A 17815-nucleotide genomic window follows, 5' to 3' on the forward strand; every position below is an offset into this window, starting at 1 on the left:
AAAAAAAATTTTGAACGCAAGACTATCTTTAATGAGTCTTGGAGACTTAACCTAGGCACTTGCATAAGCCCAAGTTCCTTTCCGGCCCACATACAAAAATCGAAATCGGATATTTTCAAGTTATTTCTTGATTTTAAATCTCATGAAAGCATATACATATATACATGTTATATACGTATACGTGCATATGACTATCTCTATTTGTCCTTCTCTATTCAAATCTCTCTCTTTCTAAAATCTTCTTCTCTCTCTCTATTCGAGCTAATACTTTTTTCATGAACTTTTATATAAATATACAGATCTAAGTAAGTATGGGCATATGTATCTCTCTCTCTATTTAAAAAAAACAATGTTATTTTGCGATTTTCAAAATCTCTTTATTTTTTTCTCTCAGATTAAAATTCTTTTATTTTTTCTATTTTTTTTTATATTTTTCTCTCAAGATCTAAGGTTTCAATTTCTCATTTGTCGACTTCGTCAAGTTTGAAACTCAAGTGATGACCCAATATTGAAATCATGTTTGATGGTCTACAATCTCATTTCATTTTAAAAAATTTCTCTTTTCATAAAAATGTTTATTACAATTATATAAATAAAAATTGAAAAATTTAGATATATGTGATGGTAGGAATGCTTTTTATGGTAGGAATTAGTGATTTGTTTCTAATCATGAAGGGTCAATACATGCATGCATTCACATTCACTTATAAAAATCACGAATGATCATAAGCACCTCCCTAAAAGAAGTTAAACAAGATGACATGGAGGTCTAGTTAGGTAGTAATTGAATTAGAGCAACATTAAACTTTTAAGAGAATACTAACGATTTCAAAAGTGATATTCAATGTTTTTAAAAGATATTTGTAAAGATTTCCCAAATTAAAGTATTCCATGCTCTCAAATGATTCTTCATGACTTTCTAAAAAAATTAAAACATCAATTCTTCAATATTTTCTCAAACACTACACTGCATTTAGAATGCAAAGATGTTTAAGTAAAAATAAAATGCATTAAGAATAAGCAAAGCATTGGATTGGTTACCTCTAGTAAAAGCACTGGGAATAGTCAATCCTTGTACCGACGGGCAAATTCCTTTCTCTCTCATTAATAATAAATAAATTTTTTTTGAAGCACTTCTATGCCTCATGTAGTTTATTTGGGCATATCAAGTGTTGGGTTGTTGGTTATGTTAATACCTTCCAAATGAGGTTGTCTTACTGATTTAGCATTCTAATTTCTCTGTTTTTCGTGAACTGATTTACAGCCAAAAAAAGGGGTTTACACTGTTGGCAAGTTACTAAGTGAGAGAATCTTCATGTAGTTAAACCTCCCACCACTATAGATGAAGGTCAGAGTTCACATATGAATGTATTCTTGAATTTAAACTAATTGCTATTCTTTAATCTAATTTATGTTGTTGTCGACGGTCAACAACATTTGAAATTCTTGTGGAGAATAGGGTTATTGGTTTTCTTGTGATTGATGACGATCGGAAATAGGTGAGGTTATTTTTAGCTCTTATTATGTTTAGTATAAGATTAAATGATTTGATCATGTGCCCATGAAAGTGACTTATTCTTCCATATATTTGAAAATTTTCAAGTTCCATGATGTTTAAAATGAAAGGACTCAAAGTTGTAGTTTACAAACATATTGCATCAAAAGCCCAAATAAAAATTTTCATGTCCATCTAACTCTTTAGGTAGAGATTTTAACTAGTGTCATATAATAGTGAAGACTTGCAGTGTACTATCTAGAAAGTAGAAGGCCACGATATAGCATGGTTGCTGGTAAGATTGATTGGGGCAGGTGTAGCCTCTGATGGAGGAGATATTTCCGTAGGTGTCTAAGACTGGCAGGAGTGTGGCAAAAGAGAACCAAGGAAGAAAATGAAGGTGAAGGAGACACACCGAACACATCGGCCCATCTTGGTACTTGACATTCTGCCTTCCTTCATCATATCATTATGTGCACACTGACGAGATCAAAAAAATTTGTCCCCCATTTATATATATATATATATATATATATATATATATATATATATATAAAGAAATGATGCTCTTTGCTATGTATTCTCAAGCCCTTCCCATTGCAATAATTAACTCCGTTGCTACTAACACAACTCCTTTTCTTTTTCTATTTAAGGCTGATAATTGACATCCATCTTTCTACTTCTTGACTTTGTGAAAAAAGTATCACTGCTATATAGTATCTGTAATTTGTTTCCACTAATCTGTTGTTATTGTTAATGTCTATATATATATATATATATATATATATATATATATAGAAGAATAAACATCAACACATACTTGAAAATAAATATCTATGTCAATATCTGTTTTGAGTGTGCGCTTTCTTGTTTTAATTTGTTTATAACATTAATATCGTAAGTACCTCATACCTGTGTCAATATCTGTTTTGAGTGTGCGCTTTCTTGTTTTAATTTGTTTATAACATTAATATCGTAAGTACCTCATACCTGTGAGTTGGTCAGCTCAAAAAATTCAATCTTGTGATTTCACTTAAGAATTCAGGCTGGCCAAGCTATTCTACGATAAGAATAACTACATTCACTTTGTATTTTTCATGTTTTCTTCTTCAACTCTACAAGTTTGCAGGCACATTGAAAAACCTCGAAAGGTTCATTGGGAGGTTGCATTAATGGTAGTGAGATACTTAAAATCAGTTTCGGGAAAGGGGTTATGGTTTAAAAAGGGAGAATGTATTGACATAGTAGCCTTTATAATGCCGATGATGCAGGATCTATGGATGATAGGAAGTCAACTACAATATTTTGTGCATTTGTTAAAGGTAATCTTATATCTTGGAGGAGCAAGAAGTAAAATGTAGTTGCCCAACCTAGAGTTCAGCCTGAATATAGGGCTATGACCCAAACTGCAACTGAAATGTCATAGGCAGATCAATGCTTTTAGATTTGGACTTGTCAGCTGCATCTCTCTTGTAACCTTATTCAAATTTCATCACATTAGTGTACAAACAGGTCTGTGGATTTCCTCATTTCAGTCAGTCAGTTCAAACCAATGAGCCACAGATATCGCGATATTTTCAAAAATATCGTGATATTAATGTCAAAAATAAGAAAAACAAAAAAAATGGGAAAAAAATTATCGCATTATTATCCTGTTTTTCATGATTTTTTCACAATTTTTTATTTTTTTCTATTTTTTAGCATTGATATTATCATGGATTTAAATATAAACTTAAACTAAATTATTTTCATCATTTTTATTATCATTGAAACCTTCCTTTTATCACTTTTATTTTACATAGCTTCATTCATGTTTTCCTATTAATTTCTCATTTATTTCATTTATACCAAATTTTTTTATTTTTAAAATTTTCCAAATTTTCCCAATTTTTCTCTGAAAAAAACAACTTTGCCATAAAACCCAAGAAAAATCTTGCTTATATAAACCCGAGAATGATGTTTGTGACATTGATATCATAGTCACAGAAAACGCATTTTAAAAAAAAAAGCGTGAAAAAACGTGATAAATTAAATGGCCATTTAAAACTAAAAAAACATATTTTTGTGAAAAAACGTTAAAAACGAAAAAAAAACATATTTTTTCACTTTTTAATTTTTTCATTTTTTTAATGCCAAATAGTTTTTTTTTTTATTTTCTATTTTTTAGTTGTTGCAAATCTATTTACCTTTTGACGTTTGTGTTATTTGTTTCTCACTTATTTTATTTTCCCTCCATTTTTAGTTTTTTTTATAAATTTACCTTATTTTTCCTTTTTCTTCTATTTTTTTCAAGCTTGCCATATTATACTCGAGAAAAAACCCCTGACCTATCTTGATTAAGACCAAAAACTCTCTCCAAAGTGGAGCCTAGTTGAAGCTGTCATTCAAATGATATTCCTTTCCAGCCAATAGAAAGAAGAAGAACACAAGGCGGCTCCTCCCTTAACGTTTAAAATTAGTTAATGTTATTTGTGACTATGATATATATATATATATATATAAAAGAAATTAGGTAGCCACCCCACCCTCATATTTCCAGACTTAATGGGACTCATATCATATGTGCTATCACCATTGCAAATAAGTCAAATGTTGGAGATTAAGTTGAAAATATGAAAGTCAAACTGTTGTTTAAGAGACCAAAATACCCTTCAATGAAGGCATATTTTCTTGTCTACGAGAATATATTTGCCCCCCTCTCTCTCTTCTTCATTTTGAGGTATTTTGGTCTCTTCAAAAAAACTTGGCTTCTATATTTTTGTCTTAATCTCCACCTGATCTGCTTTGAATCGATGGCGCAGTTGATTCCTGTTATGCACCAGCACTTAGACCCTTGTTAAATAGTTTATATAATCTAATTGGCCCAGATGATTCCCATTAGGCACCATCATATAATTTTGGAGTATTATGTTTATTTTGACTTTATTTCGGGCAAGAAAATATCCATTTTAATCCATTAGAAATATTGTGAAATTTGAAAAAACCGCGTCCGTACCATGTTAACAGCGTGTTCGCACCCAAACCCGTGTTGAAGCAATTCGACGCGGACATGCCAGTCCACCAGACGGACCCATGTTTCATAGGATTCCATGGTTCACTTCTAATTCAAGGCTCTCCAAGTGGTCATTTTTCTCCTTTTGTTTGTGGTGTTTGAAGCTCTAGTTCATTATTGAGAGAAGCAGGAGGATGATAAACACTTATTTGCGCATGTGCAGCTTATGTCCTGAGATTGTTACGACCAGAGAGACAGAGCGTAAAAGCTTTTTATTAACTTTATCCTAATCTCAAAGTTAAAAGAGATTAGGGCTGGTGGTAACAAAAATTATAATATCAGACCAGATAAAATAAGATAATCTTTAAAAGCACATACTCTAACTTCCTAATATTGCAGAAAAAAGGGCAGTGGATGTGGAATAGATTTTGGGCACTCTTCCTTGGTCAGCAGATTTCAAACAGATTTTGGGCAGTCTTCCTTGGTTAGCACATTTCATTTTTCTTACTTTCTTGACTGCTGGTGGTATCTATACTGAACTTTAAGTCAGCAAGTGGGCGTGGAACAAATTTTGGACATTCATGCTTTAAGTCAGACTTGCCCCCTCTTTCTTATATATTTCTTTATGGATCCACATACTCAGTTTGTCGTGCCTTCCACCTTCCTTGGTCAGCTATTTCTGGAAAACTCATAGATACTAATTTCTCGCTTGGAAGCATCAAATCCTCCCATTCATTAAGAATCAAGGACTCTCTGGATACCTAGATGATTCAATTCCAGTCCCTCCAGAATATATCACGCAGGAAATCAAGGATGGGAACGGAGCTATTCATAGATAATTGGTTCCAGACCCTAAATTTGAAATCTTAGTGAAGCATGATCAAGCAGCCGTGGCTTTTATCACCTGCATTATTTCGCGGGAGGCACTGGTGCATATTCTTGATGAGTGTTCTGCCAAGGAGTTGTGGGATAAAAGTATGAAGACTTATTCACAGATTTCAGAGGCTAAAATTTCTTATCTCCAGTGAGAATTCTAAATACATGGAATATTTGAATCGTGTTGCTTCCATTTCTGATCAGCTGGCTGCTGTGAGTTATGAGTTGTCTGAAGAGGATAAAGTATGTAGAACATTAGATGGATTGGGGCCAAAATATCAGGTGTTGACTGCTTCATTGTAGTGTTTATCAGAGCTTCCCACCTTTGATGATTTGCAGGCTAAACTTCTACAATATGAGATGACCTTGAAAGGTTTCTCTCAAGAGACCCGGGGGGTGGTTGGGGGTGCGGGGGCGGGTGGTGGATGTGGTCGTGGTGGGGGTTCTTTTGGAGGACATGGGCTGTTGCCTACCCCAATGTTTCTCTTGGATCTAAAAATGTTCCTGCCTATTTTTATTGCAACAAATGGGGTCATATCAAAGCTAATTGTTGGAATAATCCCAAAATAAAGGCAAGTTTAATAAAGGGGACAATTCGTTAGGAACAAAGGACAAGGACAAGGCTGCCCATTATTCTTCTAACCTTGGAGTTTGATGTGAAAGATTTTCTTTTGGTGATCTTATCAGGATTGGACCTAAAACATGATGAACAAGGAGTATGGTACATTGACTCAAGAGCAGCATCTCATGTTACAGGTAATGCCGGTAACTTCTCCAGTTTAGTTTCTTATTTTGATGAAGGTAATGTAATTACAAGAAATGGAACTTGTCATCCCATCACTCATGTTGGAAATGTTTCCATTTCCATGCTTGATTCAAGCCTCAAGCTTTCTCATTTCCTTCATGTTCCTAATATCAAGAAAAACATTATTTCTGTTTCTAAACTTCTTGATCATTCCAATTCTTCTGTTGAATTCACTCTTTCTGTTTTTGTCAAAAATCTTCTAACAAAGATTACGTATGCTAGAGGCGAGCGTCAAGGGAACATGTACATCCTTAAAGAAGATCCTACCTCCATCCATCGAGACTTGAAGCTCAGTTCCTCATCTTTGTCACCTAATGATCATAGTCTTTTCAACATGGATAAATGTAATAAACCATTATGGGATTCTTGTCTTGGTCATTGTAGTTGAGTCTTTATTGAAAAACTTGTGTCCACTCATTTCATAATGAGTCTAGTTTGGAATTTCTTACAAGTGAGAAAATGTGTTCAAGTTGTCAAATGTATAAGAGTCATGTTCTTCATTTCAATTCAATAAATGAAAGGGCTTCAAGACATTTTGAAATAGTTTGTTCATATGTGTGGGGCCCGACTCCTGAAAATTATAACTCAAGAGGCATATATTATGTAATTTTCATTGATCCATTTTCATGCTTCACATGGATTTATTCTTAATAAATAGATGTGAGGTCTTTTCATGTTTTCGTGGCTTTCATGCTCTTGTTAAAAATCAATTCCCTCACAATCTTTTTAATTTTCAATGTGATGGTGGAGGGGAGGAATATTCCTCTTGTGACTTTGTTCATTACCTCCAAGATAGTGGAATTAATCGAAGAGTATCCTGCCCTCACACACCTCAGCAAAATAGCATTGCAAAACTAAAATATCAACATATTGTTGAAAGTACTATTACTATGATGCATGCCAGTGGGCTTCCCATGGGATTAAGGACACAATCTTTTCACACTGCAGTCCATATTATAACTGTCTGCCTTTGTCTATTTTGGATCATAAGTCTTCATATTTTGTTTTATTTCATATGGATCCAGATTATGTTACTTTACATGCTTTTGATTGTATTTGTTATGTTCATGTTGCTTCTTTAGAGAGAAATAAATTTCAGTCCAAAGCAATCAAGTGTAGATTTGTGGGGTATGCAGACGTTCACAAGGGATATAGATGTTATGATCCTGTAAGCAAGTGAATCAAAATTTCAAGAAATGTGATATTTGATGAACATAATTTTGATGATGGAGATGATATTTCTATATTACATGATTATCGCATGACTCACTATAATTCTTGACTGAATGTAAGAAATTTTTCCAGTGTTGATAGTTAAGGTACATGTCCATTCATTTCAAATCCAAGTGTACCTATGACAGGGCAAAATCATATTGTAGATGATTCAGCTGCCAACATTGACATGTTTTCTGAACAGATTTATGTTAGAGGTGATAGGAAAATTTTTCCTATGGTCAATGATGACCTAATAGTGGGTCCCTCTACAGGTGAACATCCTTCAACATTATCTACTTTACCTGTTAGAAGATCAGAGAGAGTTTGTCATCACATTCATCGATGGGTTAGTTATAAGAATTTCAGTATGGACTTTCAATTGTTTTTAACTCAAATTATGGATGAGGTTGAGCCAACATCATTTTTTCAAGCTGCCACTTCTGATAAATGGATTCAGCGATGAATGAAGAAATGGAAGCAATGCATCAGTATCGAACATGGACCATTGTTCCATGTCCATTGATAAAAATGTTGCAGGTACTTGGTGGGTTTACAAGATTAAATACGAGCTAGATGGGTGTACAGAGCGTTATAAAGCACATCTTATAGCTAAAAGATTTTCGCAAGCGCTTGGACAATATTATGCTAAACTTTCAGCCTAGTTATAAAAATGGGTATGATTCATATTATTTTGGCCTTGGTGATTCATCATGGGTGGCAAATAACCCAATTGGATGTCAAGAATTCTTTCCTTCATGAAAATTCAAAAGAAATAAATATATATGGAGCATCCCTTATGATATCACAAAGGAGATCCTAAAAAGTATGTATATCGACTACAAAGAGATATATATGGTTTGAAACAAGCCTCTCATTCTTGGTTTGAAAGCTTCTCATTAGAGAGTCAAAGTCATGGATTTCATTGTTCTCATTTTGACCATTCTCTCTTTATATTTCAGACTCAATGTATCACTACATTCCTATTGATATATTTTGACTATATTATTATCATAGGCAGTAGTTTTTCACATATTCAAAAAACTAAGGATGTCCTAGGTAAGCGATTCAAGATGAAAGATCTTGGCAATCTTCAATATTTCCTTGGAGTTGAGGTGGATGCGCAAGATGGTGCTCTATGCCTAATACAACACAAGGATACCTTGGACCTCTTAAAGAAGACTAAAATGCAAAATTACAAACCTCTTGCTACTTCCAATATTTTCAATCACAAATTTAAGTCAACAAGATGGAGATGATTATCATGACACCACAAAATATTGTAGCATTGTTGGAATGCTTCAATACTTGTTATTTATCTGTTCGGATATCACTTATGTGGTAAATCAAGTCTCTCAATTTATGCATGCCCCAAAGATATATCATATGGAGACAATTAAAAGAATACTTAAATATTTGAAGGGTGGAATTGGTGATGGCCTATTAATTCTCGAAAAACTTCTGTGCAGTCTTGTCATGATTTATTAGTTTACACTGATCCAGATTGGGCTGGAGATCCAGATGATCAGAGATCAATAACAGGTTATTGTGTTTTCCTTGCACCTAATCTTGTATCGTGGAGTAGTAAGAAACAAAAGGCAGTTGTTAGATCAAGTGCGGAGGTAGAGTACACGGCCATGGCTGATGCTACTGCAGAAGTGATTTGGATTAGACATTTATTGTTAGAATGGCATGAGCTAGTGGAAAGTTATTCATTGCTGTTTGATAATCAAGTGCTATTCAAATTTCTCTTAATCCTATACAACATAGCAAAATCAAACATTTTGAGATTGACCAACATTTTGTTAGGCAAAATATCAAAGATAAAGAGATAGAGCCTCGTTTAATCTGCTCAAATGTTGATTTGCTTACTAAAGGTCTCTCAAAGAACAGGTTTTGTTTTCTTATGGACAAGTCCATGGTTGAAGACCATGCACAACTTGAGGTGAAACGTTAAGACGTGATGGTCTGTAAGTTATTGGATCTGGATCCCTTATAGATCTAGTTCTAACAAGTTATGTTGTATGATGTAAACAATGTTTTACTTAAGGGTGTTCTTTTAAAGACTAAGCCTTAGGGTAAAAACCCTATTTTATTAATTGAATGAACGACCTCTAGGGTAGCTGAGACGTGGTTTTCTTTCAGCTCCGTTCTATTGCTCTCCTCTCATTTTCTGCAGTGATAGCTTTGGACGAATCTCACACCTTCACCTTCACCGTCCAACACAGCACCTGCAGTGTTAAGGGAACAAAAAAGTAGATGTATTGTTTATCTATATGAGGTTTTTCTAAAGAACTAGAAGGAAAAATATGTGTACATATTTGAGCTTAGAAAAATATGGAATAAGCAACTAAATTATGGGAATCTGTGAATCACATATTTCACACACTCCATGATCTTATCATTGATCTTCATATGTTTACTGTAAATTCTAGAATCCAAATCCGAAGAAAAGAACCTAAAGAAAGCTTGGAAGCTCAACGTTTATTTCTAAAAGAAATTAAAAAAATTGTTGGAATTTTAATCACGTCAACATATTCCATTGGCATGATATCTTATCAGAGAAAGATATCTTACATAGAAGTAGATCTGATTACTGAAGAATGATGACAAGTCAAAACTTTCTGAATATGCAGCATAAGCTCTTAAGATTATTCAATTAATCTTACAGTTTCATATTATAGCTCCCATCTAGGAACTACAGGAAACATGACGGTCCTGTTCATCCTATATAGAGATTCGTGAATAAGCCATATACAGTTCCTCTAGATTTGCATGGTTGCATAAGTGGATGGTAAAGGGAGAGCGGATAATGTAATGGTGAGATGTATAACACCAATGTCCTGATACCACGCTATATTACATGAACTGTTTATTAGGTTTGTTGTCAGAGTGCTCTCTATCATTAGTTTCGATTGATGTGAATGGGGGCCACGGGATGCTTGGTCATGGGACATCACAACAACAAGCTATTCTTGACGTTAATCTTGTGGCAGGAAGGCAAGACCGTTGAACACCGTCAGTTTGCATGGACTTTTAACATTAAAATGCAATGAGATTTCTTCAGATCTGTATGATGATCTATTATTACTTTCTACTGAGTGTATTGAGCAGTAAGCTTGATATGACATTTGTAATTTTTTTGTGAAAATTATGTGATAATTGAATAGAAAGTATGAAACAAGTAGGATCAATTGAGTAGTGATTTTGTCATTTAGTATATTTGACCATGTGTATAATTTTAATTAGATAAGACAAGACTATTATGATTGAAATCTGATATTAAGACTTAACTAAATTTTAAGCTGTGTAAATATAAGCCTAATATTAAAACTTTGGGTGGGTAAAATGGAAAAGACTATCAAAAAGCATTGAAAAGAAGGCTTTAAGAACCTAATTGGTGGGTGTGAACTAGAGAACCACAATATGTAGTCGTGCCCATGTTAAAATGGTCCAAACTATTGTATCACACTTGACAATGAATGAACACATTTAAATCCACTCAGTGAATCCACGATTTGTGGGCAAGAGGCATGCATATAATGCTTTTTGGTATTGATTCTCCATCTGCATTTTATTGCATATGTTTGCCTTGGCCTTTCATACTTGTCTAGTAATTTATTATCAATATGGATCTTTGTTCATTTTATGCTATTCTGGAATGATACCCTTTACAATCTCAAGATGTTGTGTATTGCATTTAGATTTTCTGTTAGCATGTTCCTGATGCTTGTCCCAAAATGCCAAGTCATAACTTGATGATTTTAGAATATGTAATGAAATATGAGGTTCCAGCTGCCCCTAATCTTCAGCTCTTGCTGTCGTAAACAGCAGCCCTCCTGCTTCCAATCGGCAAGTCCCCAGCCTCTCCTAGTAAATAGCCTTCTACTGCTCCCACAAGCAGACCAGCTGCTCCAAACCATAGGGCCTTGCAACTCCCAAACCGAGTGCAACCAGCCATTCCTCTCCAAGCATTGACTCAGTCCTCTTTGCTCGAGCAAGGTGAGCATGCTAACAAATTTTCATTTCACTTTCCTTGCATGAGTTCAAGAACACCCACGGTGAGAAATTCTTAAATAAGATGTGTGGTGTCGTTCAACTTCCTTTCACTTTCCTGTTCTTGGGAATGCAATTCCTGAGAGGGAGAAGAGGGATGAATGGATGACGTTCATTTGCGAATACAATATCAAACATATTTATTACCGCCTATTAAGGATCGGATTTACTTGGAACAATGAATATAGTCTACCTTACACTTACAAGCGGCAAAATCAAAAGTAATGAGCTTATTTTAAGCCATTATTTGTTCAAAAGATGTGTTTCTAAAATTTGCGGACATCCCTATCATTTCCTAAACTTGTTTTGCCAAAATCAAGTAAAAACCAATGCCTAATCTAACTCAATTAGCAATCCCATGAATAAGAGATGCTTCTTTTTCAAATCACAATGAATTTTCTCTACCGATAGCCAAGATCGGTAATTACAAGAAGAAATCAGATTTTTTTCTTTCATCTTCCTATCTAAAAAAAGGTCCAAACAACATTTGAAAATATAATTTTCAGACTTCAAACTGGTTGTCCCGAAGAAGTGCGAAGCTGCAAAATGGAAAAACATATATGTGTTATTAACAAATGTGGGTTGTTTGAATGCTGTCCTCGATACAATAGATATTCATCTGCACAGACAAAAAATTCCACCGTTCAAGCATTCCCTCGTATTTGCATTCCATGATTTACCAATCTTTTGCACCCACTTTCTGGGGAGATCTTCCTTTTATGAAATTAAGTTATTAGTGGAGGCAAAGGAAAGAAGAAGTCTGCTGAAAAATCAAGACTCAGCATCTCCAAAAAATATATGGCACTGTAGTATGGAAGTACCATCCTTGGTTTCGGCAAGAACAACCAAACTCTAAAACTTGTGTTCGACGGAGAAGCTTTAAAACTGAGGTTTGGATCATATTTAACTTGTTGAGGAGCTAGCCAGGTATGCAGAAGGTTCTTATTCAAGTTGGATCCAGCTTTTGCTGTGCTCAACTAATTGGATTAATCTATGTAGTGGTATTTGGATTCATAAACGACTTGAGAAACTAAATTCGGATTGAACTAGCAGGAGGTCCAATATTTTACATGTAATCCTCCTGATCCAAATCAGCGGTTATCAACTGAGTCATCTGACCGTAACCCAGATGTACTGAATGGGTTGCAGGAAGATGGAATTAATGGTGATACCGAGAGGCGCCTGCCATTTATGCACCGATAGCACAGGTGGTGAGCCTTTAATCTCTTGACTCTTGAGATTTAATTTTTCCGACTGCCACCAGGTGACCCGATTTAAGTCCACTTAACTTAATGGCCCTGACCTCCATCGTCCACACAAATACGAGTTGGATCTTTGTTCCCGGGACCATAATGAATCTTTCTGCAGTTCATACCTGAATTCTTGAGGAGGAAGGAGGAACAGAGAAGCTTTCTGCAGTTCAACATATGATTGGTTTCAGAAGCTTATGTTATTTTCTCATGAAGAAGAACTTAAACGAGTTTCATTAGGCTTTCAGCTGCGTGATTTGGATCCAAACAACTCTGGCCCATTTTCATGTTTAGTAAACAATGATCTTGTATCAATTGAAATGCGTTTGCTTAACATTGACTCCATACTTGCTTATTGCATATACCGACCTGTTTGTTTCTTAGCTGGTTTTGGTTCGTATTCTAAAAGAATCGGAATTGGGACAATTAGTCGCATAGGGATTTTGAATCTAAGGGTGAAGAAGCAAGGAGCGGGAAGAACCGGTGGGAAAAAAGCAAAGCGCACCCAGAAACCCATTCGAGACCCCGCCAAAACCAAAACCCCTTTCCAGAGCCGAGGAAGAAGCGGAATTAATCCTTTGGGCTCCGCCATCTGCATTAACACGAATCATCCCATCTCCCAAAAACCTCCCACCTTTGAAAAGCCAGGTTTCTGCGCATACAATGGCATCCTTGGTCGTTCTGCTGTCCGAGATATTCAAGCGCGAGAGGCCCGATCTCCTCCTCGACGGCGCCTCTTTACCGGCTTCCTCCCTCTCCGCCTTCTCGCTTAAGGGGAAGCAGATTACCCCCTTCTCGTGGATCGCCGTCCGGAAGCCCGTGACGATGTCGCCGCAGGTTGTTCGCGCTGCCGACGAAGACGACGCCGTGGGAGATCCCTCGGAGTTGAAGGTCACGGTCGACATGACATGGTTTGGTCTTGAAGGAAAACAAATGGCGAAACATTTTTCCTGAAAGTGTATAATTTTTGTTGCATGCAAAGAATTTTGAGATTTTCCCCTTTCTACTGCCTCTTTAGATTTGGGTTTAGCTTCAAATTCGTTATTGTAAATATGGTTCTTCACCGGTTAATGCAACAGTTAGTACTTGCATTGGATCCGAGTCACATTACCAATGGTTTTGGCAAAAACTGGTTCCTTGAAATCGAGGATCGAAACTTGCCTCAGTTTTTCTCTTTGCTCATCTCCTCCGATTCTCAGATGCGCACTTGTGTCCAAGATAATGCTGGTTAAACCTCTTTTATGGGGGAAATTCTTCTTCTTCTTCTTCTTCTTCTTCTTCTTCTTCTTCTGGTGGGTGGTGCTTTGGTAGCAATACACCATGGCTCTCTGTAAAATGAAAGTGGGATACGTGAAGTTGGGAGCGCAGGCAAAGTATTACATCAATAATATAGATTTAGGGGAAGCATGGAGAGCGGGAAGCGAATATTTGCTTTTGTTTTGCCTTCGATTTGGGGATGGGGAGAAGCTATCACGTTTTTTTCGATTCGTATTATCATATTTCAGCTGCTGAACGAACTCACATCTCCTTCAAGTTAAACCCGTGAGATGTTGAACCATGTATCTCTCTTCTGGTCTGGCTAAATGGTGAAGGGGCGGAAAAGGGCGAGACTGACTTCACAAATTGCTCCTACTTTCGGCTCTAACCAGGCAAATATAAAAGTTACGGTTCCCTATTTTAGTATCATAATTTTTTTTAATATGCTAATTGATGAGTCCCCTTCTTTTCTCTTTAAAGATGATGGGGATTACCAATGTCGTCAGTATATTGGTCCGATTTATGACGTCATCGGTTTTCTCCCTTAGCTCTCAACGTTCTTCAAAATGATCAAGTTATTTTTCTATTTTCTAGTTCCGATAATAACACTCTTTAAACTAAGCACCCACCGTCTTCATCTTCGTTTCTAAGTGTTCAAGTTATTTTTCTATTTTTTTAAATCAGATAATAATATTTTTTAAACTACGGACCCACTATCTTCATTTTCGTCTTCCTGCCATTTTCAATAATATTCAAGTAAGAAATTCTAGCAAGACAATATTGGAGGGCTCCCACACGTATCTTTCAATTTGAATGAGCTAATTCAAAAACCAAGGGCTATTTTGCGCTAAAAGTTCCTAACTCCAACTCCTTGACCAGAAAGACTGAGCTCACCCTAGCCTAAGTCAGCCTGTGTGGTGCAACCATCTCCAAACTGCAGCGGCATATGGACCCATCCAGCTGCTAATCGAAAGCATAACCTAATTCTCGACTCATGGTGATCCGATCAAACACAGACCCAAGTAAATACACATATTTGTACCCACATTGATTGTTTCCGTGAAAAAAAAAAAAAAAAGTTGATACAGACGTTTGATTGTATAATGTGTACATCTCTTATAAGATCATTCTATTTATCTTATTTGCCAATACAAGACGCTAATTGTCGTCATAGTTACTGCTAAAGTAGATTTGATGTAAAATGTACAGCCGGATACATCCAGTTCATTCACGTCCATAATTTCTGCCTAAAAACGGAGACAAAGGACCAAGTCAAGGCACAAAATACAATTGTTTCGGAAACAATCAACGGTTTATTTCACGTGGGCATCAACTTTCGTGTAAACCAAAGCAGGCCCCTCTCAACATTTACGAATACAACTTATTAATCAACCAGGACAGTGGAAAAGATTCAAAACTACCAAATCCCGTACTTGAAAATTTCTGAAAAGTAAAACGAATGAGTTGAACGATGAAAAAAACACCAAAGTTTCCTGACGCTTGGCTTGGCTGACAAGATTTTGTAAATTATTAAACATAATATTCAATTTCTTTTAAAAGAAAAAAAAAAGTTACCATTTACCATCTAAATTAACATGATGGCTACCTAGGACTAATACAAAATAGTTCAGATATTAATGAAAATTTGACTCGCATATAATTAAACGTGTATTAATATATTATTGGACGCAGTCAAAAAGGCAAATTGCTATTAAATAAATATAAAATTTGTTTATTTAGGGAGACTTTAATCATTTTCTACTATTAACTAACTTAAAAAAGTTTGGGATAAGTTAAGTTTAGGCAACCAGATTACTGTTTTATTAAGAGTTCAAAAACATTGGGTGCATTTATAAGGGTAACTTGTGAAATCAAGGTGCCTCCCTATTTATTGCCAAATCTAGAGGTAGGTATTTGTTTTTTCTTTAATCAAATAGAAATTGTGGAAAAGCATTGCTTTAGCTTGTGGACGAGGTCACTTGGTAGGCCTATGCCTCACGGACCAGCTCAACCATGTTCATCAGCTTCTACCAAAACGATACGCATCGTATCAATCACAAACCGAAATGGTTCTGGCTGCTATTAATTGCAACATATTAACTATTTATATTATATTAAATAAATATTTCAAAACATTTCCTAATTATTTTTAATAAGAAAATTAAAGGAAAAAATAGCTCCTTGCAAAGCCGATACTTATCAACTGATACGCGATTGTTGGCGGGGCAGCAATAAAAACCGAGACGGACAAGAATCCTTGAAACAAACTCAAAGCGAAAAGCTTGAGGAGCACCCACTGTAATCGCTAACAAAACAGTGATCTGGACTCTCCACTCCAGAGTTTTCTGTCGCTGCTGTTGATCTATGAAAGCCATGGTTATCCACAAAGTAGACGCTTGTCCAATATCGATCATCTTCCTTTTTTTCTTCTATCTTTGTTTCCTTTTCAAATTCGGGAGGCGAGAATGCATAGACCGACGTCGCCACACGGTCCGCAGTAGAGGCGGAGCTATAAACTTTTTATTAGAAGAACTGAACTATAAATTCAAAGTATTAACAGAAGCCGACATATACCTTTTTAAAAAATTTATATAAACTAAATAAAACCGTTTAAAAATTATATATATATATATATATATATATATATATATATACAGTATTTCCTAAGAGGAAGAAGTATGACCGTCCATCTCAAAGATGGGTGCCTCCGGTTTGGTTGATTCTTCAAGAGAAAAAATTGGCATTCCCGCTCCGCGCAGATCTGCTTCTTCTTTTGTTAATATTTCTTCTCCCTTTGTTTCCATTGCAAGATTAGCCAACAGCCAAAGCCAGTGGCCGTGTCGTTTCACCGAAAAAAATTAATTAATTAATTAAAAAAGAAAATTCTAGTTTAGCCATGTAGTATTTGGATCCAGGTTTAGTTTGATTTCATCCGGATCCAACCCACAAAACCCAGCTCGCATGCTCTGTTTCGAAATTTCGAAGCACCGCTGCATGGAGAGAGTGCGAGGTGCATGAAGAGAGTGCGAGGGAGAGAACCAGAGACAAAGAGATAAGTGAAATAGAATGAAAGAGTGAGAAAGGGAGCATTGAGCAGGAACGAGGTCGGAAGAGAAGAGGAGAAAGAAGAACGTGAGGAAAAAGTAGGACACACGCAGAAACAGCGGTCCTCAATCACCAGAAATGGAAGAAGAATATAGTAAGAAGTCCATAAATCATAATCAAATTCTTCTCCTGTGAATAATCAAATTCTTCTCCTGTGAATTGTGATCTAGGTTTCTATTATCCACGTACTTTAACCTTGATCTTTCACTGCTGTTGACCTCTTCTATTGTGCTGCTCTTAACACTACTTTTGCCGTGTGATTTCTTCCCAACGTGCTCATCCGTTCATCGTAGTTTTCAACAGAACCCTGGTTTGCAGAGACATTCCCATGACATTTTCGATGGCGTCTACTATGTAACCGTGTCGTTTTTCAGCATCAAACTTGGACAACTTCCATTGTACTAACAAATTGGAGACTAATTTGTCCATTTTTATTCATTTTTTTGTTTATTTCTCCAATCGCAACTTGTTTGCTCCATCAGGTTACGAATCAGGACTCTGAGTATCACTTGTGGCTCTTTATGTTACAAAACGAGCTAGAGAAACTAGTGGATTCACTGGAAACGAAACTAGTGGTCCTTTGTTCTTTTCCATCTCAAGTGATACATGGGAAATGCCCTGTAAGCCTGTGTCTGGAGAAGCAAAAGTCATACGGTCGTTAGTGACCCTCTGTAGAAAGGATTCTGCACGGGAAACGTGTGCTACAGGCCTGCATCCTCCTCATGGGTTTGCCCGTGTCTCGCTTTTTAATCTCACGCTAGTAGTGC

The sequence above is a fragment of the Nymphaea colorata genome, chromosome 7, assembly GCF_008831285.2.
Source record: "Nymphaea colorata isolate Beijing-Zhang1983 chromosome 7, ASM883128v2, whole genome shotgun sequence".
NCBI lineage: Eukaryota > Viridiplantae > Streptophyta > Magnoliopsida > Nymphaeales > Nymphaeaceae > Nymphaea > Nymphaea colorata.